Raw genomic sequence first — 6,224 nt, forward strand, 5'->3', positions numbered from 1 at the left:
GATTGGTACCTGTGGATTGCTAGTAGTGTTGATTACTCCTTGTAGTTGATGCTAGTTGGTTTACTTGGTGGAAGATCATATGTTCAGATCCATTATGCATATTAATACCCCTCTGATTATGAACATGAATATGCTTTGTGGGTAGTTACGTTTGTTCCTGAGGACATGGGAGAAGTCTTACTATAAGTAGTCATGTGAATTTGGTATTCGTTCGATATTTTGATGAGATGTATGTTGTCATCCCTCTAGTGGTGTCATGTGAACGTCGACTGCATGCCACTTCACCATTGTTTGGGCCTAGAGGGAGGCATTGGGAAAAATAAGTAGATGATGGGTTGCTAGAGTGACAGAAGCTTAAACCCTAGTTTATGCGTTGCTTCGTAAGGGGCTGATTTGGATCCATATGTTTCATGCTATGGTTAGGTTTACCTTAATACTTCTGTTGTAGTTGCGGATGCTTTCAATAAGGGTTAATTATAAGTGGGATGATTGTCCAAGTAAGGATAATAACCAAGCACCGGTCCACACATATCAAATTATCAAAGTACCGAACGCGAATCATATGAACGTGATGAAAACTAGCTTGACGATAATTCCCATGTGTCCTCGGGAGCGCTTTCCTTCATATAAGAGTTTGTCCAGACTTGTCCTTTGCTACAAAAAGGATTGGGCCATCTTGCTGCACCTTATTTACTTTTATTACTTGCTACTCGTTGCAAATTACCTTATCACAAAACTATCTGTTACCGATAATTTCAGTGCTTTCAGAGAATACCTTACTGAAAACTGCTTATCATTTCCTTCTGTTCCTCGTTGGGTTCGACACTCTTACTTATCGAAAAGGCTACGAAAGATCCCCTACACTTGTGGGTCATCAGCCCACAAAAGCGGTTTTGCGCGAACTGCAAACGCGTTTTGCGGGCCGGCGGGATGTGGGGTCTGCTAGAGTTGCTCTAAAGCTAAGAACTATGACATGAAACATCTAAATAGATGGTCCCTCGCCTTACTAACCGCCGGCGGAGGAATGATGTAGAGGGGAGGGGGCAGAGAAGGCAAACAAGGGGATCGCTTGGGAAGCGAGGCGGAGAGCACGAGCAAAGCCGAAGAAAGTTTCAACCATTTGTAACTTGCTTGTTATATTTCTTTGAAGGACCAACCTAGTCGTTTGTACCTTAAAAACTTTCAACCCCTTAAAATTTGAAGTAGTTTTATCTGATAATACTATTCACCCCCATCGCTAATCCATAAACAGTCGATCCTAACAAGTGACACAAGAACAAGGTGTCCTTAGTCTGATTTTACCACCAAAGAAAGTGTTTGATGGCTTGCTGAGATTACCACCTACAAGTGCCACCATGACAACGTAATAATTTTACAAATTTAATAAAATAAATAAAATATTATTATTCATAATTCCATATAAATCTTTGTGGTTGAAAATATTTTTTTCAATTTTTAGAATTAAATATGAACTTAATATTATGAATTTGGGAGTCGACCGTTGTGATAGTGATTAATTTCAATTATTTATTAAAATCAATTAATTCCAAAATTGACAGCGTGGTAGGGTTTAATTTAGTAAATTAATAGAATATTTCTGAAATCGGGCGTTACGATACAGATTTGACTAAATTATTAAATTTAGACGTAATTTAGGAATTGTTCTTCGTGATCCATTATTTTTAGTAATTTATCAAATAATTCCAATCGACAATAACTATTTTTGCTGCTGGAATCGACGGTTAATGCGGGGATTAATTTCATGAATTAATTGAAATCAATCCCGAAGACCTAAAACGTAAGCACTTACGTCACTCGCCATGCCGGGCTCGGGCTCGGGCCCTAGTTTTCAGCCCATGGCCCGGGCCAAATGTGTGGGAAAAAAATGAAATCATGTTCATCTGTGTGTGTTTTTAGAAATAGGTTCAAGAATGCACATATGTATTCTAAAAACAAATAAAGTGGCATGTTTTCAATTCAATTTTTTTGTTGAAACGGAATGGTTTCTCGGGCCCAAGCATGCCATAATCATATTGGGGTTTTTGTAAGCCTGGCACGGACCCGAGCCCGGCCCAGCCCGACCCGACCCGGCTCTGCCCACGATCTTGAGCCATCCAATTTGCTTCCCCCACCCCCGCCCGCGCATCCACGGTTTCCCGGACGCCAAAACGCTTCGCTACGACGCTGTCCCCACCTCCACGTGTGCACCCAATCGGCGCTCTCCACACCTACAAATACGCCCCAAAGCGTGGACTGGACGCTCACACACACAGCCTTCACGCGGCTCGCCCGTGAGGAACACATGGGCCATTTCGCCTTCGGCTGGCAGGGCAAGGAACCCGCCGCCGCCAACTCCCCGTCCGGCGCGGGTGCTACGCTGTCTCTCCAGTCCGTCCAGGGCACCGCCGCCGCGACGACCGGCGCTGACACGGCGCACTGCCTCGACCCAGCCACGTACGCGCCCGCAGTCCCACCCATGGTCCCGCCGCCCGTTGCGGAGGCGACGGCGAGGAGGTGCCAGGAAGCGGAGAACATCGCGGTCTATCTCATCCACGTCCTTCACAAGTGCGCTGAAACCATCGAGGCGGGCGACTATGCGGCCGCGGCCGGCAAGCTCGCCGAGGCACGCACGATGCTCGCGACGTCTGTCTCGACGACCACCGGGATCGGCCGCGTCGCCAGCCACTTCGCCGCCGCGCTTGCCCAACGCCTCTTCCCGGCGTCACCGCAGTACTCCTTCGCGCTGGACGCCTCGCCGGAGCGCGCTGGCGAGCTCTACCGTCGGTTCTACGATGCGGGGCCCTACCTCAAGTTCGCGCACTTCACGGCCAACCAGGCCATCCTCGAGGCGTTTGAGGGCTGCGACCGCGTGCATGTCGTGGATCTCGCCATCAAGCAAGGCATGCAGTGGCCTGCCCTCATCCAGGCTCTCTCCATCCGCCCTGGCGGCCCGCCGTCCGTCCGCATCACCGGCGTCGGATCTGCGCCCGGCGCCGACGAAGTTGGCCTCCGCCTCGCCGAGTTCGCGCGCACCATGAACGTCCCCTTCTCATTTCAAAGGGTCACCGATGACAGCCTGGACCAGCTCCAGCCGTGGATGTTCCAGGTCCTCCCCGGAGAGGCGGTGGCCGTGAACTCCATATGCCAACTCCACCGCCTCCTGGTGAACCCGGATGCCGCATCCACGTCTCTCCCCACTCCCATCGACATCGTGCTCGGCTGGATCGCGTCCATGCAGCCCAGGGTGTTCACGGTGGTGGAGCAGGAGGCGGACCACAACAAGCCGCGGCTGGTGACACGCTTCGACAATGCCATGTTCTACTACAGCTCCGTGCTCGACTCCATGGAGGCCATGTCCGTGAGCCGTGGCGGCGCCATCGGCAACGGAGCCGGCGCTGACGCATACGTGCAGAGGGAGATCTTCAACATCGTATGCTACGAGGGCAGCGCCCGCACCGAGCGCCACGAGCCGCTGGCATACTGGTGCGCTCGCCTCTGGCGCACGGGTCTCACCCACGTGCCACTGGGTCCGAGCGCGGCCTACCAGGCCGCCAAGTTTGTCCGCGTGTTCTCCGGCACTGGATTCCGTGTCCAGGAGATCGGCGGTTGCCTCTCGCTCGCGTGGCACGACCACCCCCTGTTCACGGTGTCCGTGTGGAGTGCAATGCCCGCCGACGGCGCCGGCACTGCCAAGGAGCACGCCGATAAGCACAAGTTGAAGATGAGCATCGGCGAGAGCAGCGGCGCGGCCACCTGCCAGACGCCGAGGCGCAGTGAAAGAGCGTGACATGCGTGCATCCTGATTTGAATAATTGTTAAGAGTCGTTGGAGGCAGATCGTCCATCGAGTTTAGTTTGTTAGTTAGTCGGAGCTTATGTTGTAGTCGTGAGTGAGTCGTCGGATGGATATCAGTCTTGGTCAATAAAGTGTCGATCTCAAAATTTGTTAGGAGATAGTGTCGTCATTCCTTCCTGGTTTTATCTATCGAACAGTTAATTTGTTTCATCAGTTGCGAGTAGATCATGGTTGCTTGCTACTAGTTCATCTTGAAGATACACTAGAGGCTGGGGTGCCACCTGGTGCCGCCACCTAAGGCGGGTCCGTGCGCTCCCATTCTAATTATGCACATGATTTAACAACTACCATTATGTACGAGAAAATTCAATGCCTCAAAATTTCTTTATGCAATCACCAGCAAGTAAATTAGGCAAAGAAATGCCACAAACTAGTTTGGCATCATTTCGTTAATTAATACGCAGTCAGGTAAGAGATTTACGCACCCACAATTTGAAGACCTATGATAAAAATCATATATATCTATAAATGCGTGTTTGATCTCCTTCATCTCGTCGAGCAACGCAGAGGCCTCGGATAGGCTTTCACACATCTGGCAGCAATCAATGCTTCCTCGGATTCCCCGCAGCTTAGCTACTTTCTTGATGTGTACAAGTACAACTCTACAAAGATAATGGATGGACTGACAGCTTCACATTTTTTTCTTCCCTTCTACGTACTACCTCTTGAGCACTGCGTTGGCTTCCCCGAAGAGAAGGGATGATGCAGCAAAGTAGCGTAAGTATTTCCCACAGTTTTTGAGAACAAGGTATCAATCCAGTAAGAGGCTACGCGCGAGTCCCTCGTACCTGCACAAAACAAATAAATTCTCGCAGCCAACGCGAATAGGGGTTGTCAATTCCTACACGGCCACTTACGAGAGTGAGGTCTGATAGATATGATAAGATAATATCTTTGGTATTTTTGTGATAAAGATGCAAAGTAAAATAAAGGTAAAGTAAAAAAGCAAAGGAAATAACTAAGTAGTAGGAGATTATATGATAAAGATAGACCCAGGGGCCATAGGTTTCATTAGTGGCTTCTCTCGAGAGCATAAGTATTCTACGATGGGTGAACAAATTACTGTTGAGCAATTGACAGAATTGAGCATAGTTATGATAATATCTAGGTATGATCATGTATATAGGCATCACGTCCGAGACAAGTAGACCGACTCCTGGCTGCATCTACTACTATTACTCCACTCATCGACCACTATCCAGCATGCATCTAGAGTATTAAGTTAAAAACAGAGTAACGCCTTAAGCAAGATGACATGATGTAGAGGGATAGACTCATGCAATATGATGAAAACCCCATCTTGTTATCCTCGATGGCAACAATACAATACGTGCCTTGCTGCCCCTACTGTCACTGGGAAAGGGCACCGCAAGATTGAACCCAAAGCTAAGCACTTCTCCCATTGCAAGAAAGATCAATCTAGTAGGCCAAACCAAACTGATAATTCGAAGAGACTTGCAAAGATAACAAATCATGCATAAAAGAATTCACAGAAGATTCAAATATTATTCATAGATAGACTTGATCATAAACCCACAATTCATCGGTCTCAACAAACACACCGCAAAAAGAAGATTACATCGAATAGTTCTCCACAAGAGAGGGGGAGAATATTGTATTGAGATCCAAAAAGAGAGAAGAAGCCATCTAGCTAATAATTATGGACTCGTAGGTCTAAGGTAAACTACTCACACTTCATCGGAGAGGCTATGGTGTTGATGTAGAAGCCCTCCGTGATCGATGCCCCCTCCGGCGGAGCTCCGGAACAGGCCCCAAAATGGGATCTCGTGGATACAGAAAGTTGCGGCGGTGGAATTAGGGTTTTGGCTCCGTATCTGATCTTTTGGGGTACGTAGGTATATATAGGAGGAAGGAGTACGTCGGTGGAGCAACAAGGGGCCCACGAGGGTGGAGGGCGCGCCCCCCTACCTCGTGGCCTCCCTCTTTTGTGTCTTGACGTAGGGTCCAAGTCTCCCGGGTCTTGTTTGTTGAGAAAATCACGTTCCCGAAGGTTTCATTCCGTTTGGACTCCGTTTGATATTCCTTTTCTTCGAAACCCTAAAACAGGCAAAAAACATCAATTCTGGGCTGGGCCTCCGGTTAATAGGTTAGTCCCAAAAATAATATAAAAGTGGATAATAAAGCCCAATAATGTCCAAAATAGTAGATAATATAGCATGGAGCAATCAAAAATTATAGATACGTTGAAGACGTATCAAGCATCCCAAGCTTAATTCCTGCTCGTCCTCGGGTAGGTAAATGATAAAAACAGAATTTTTGATGCGGAGTGCTACTTGGCATAATTTTAATGTAATTCTTCTTAATTGTGGTATGAATATTCAGATCCGAAAGATTCAAGACAAAAGTTT

At 47.9% G+C, this 6,224-nt stretch overlaps 1 pseudogene; it reads left to right on the forward strand.

Moving 5' to 3' along the window:
* The first annotated feature begins 2,272 nt into the window (after nucleotides 1-2,272).
* LOC125539776 (protein SLENDER RICE1-LIKE 2 pseudogene) lies at nucleotides 2,273-4,005 on the forward strand (annotated as a pseudogene).
* Nucleotides 4,006-6,224: the final 2,219 nt, after the last annotated feature.

Source organism: Triticum urartu, chromosome 5A (assembly GCF_056163025.1).
Source record: "Triticum urartu cultivar PI428250 chromosome 5A, HENAU_Tu73, whole genome shotgun sequence".
Lineage (NCBI taxonomy): Eukaryota > Viridiplantae > Streptophyta > Magnoliopsida > Poales > Poaceae > Triticum > Triticum urartu.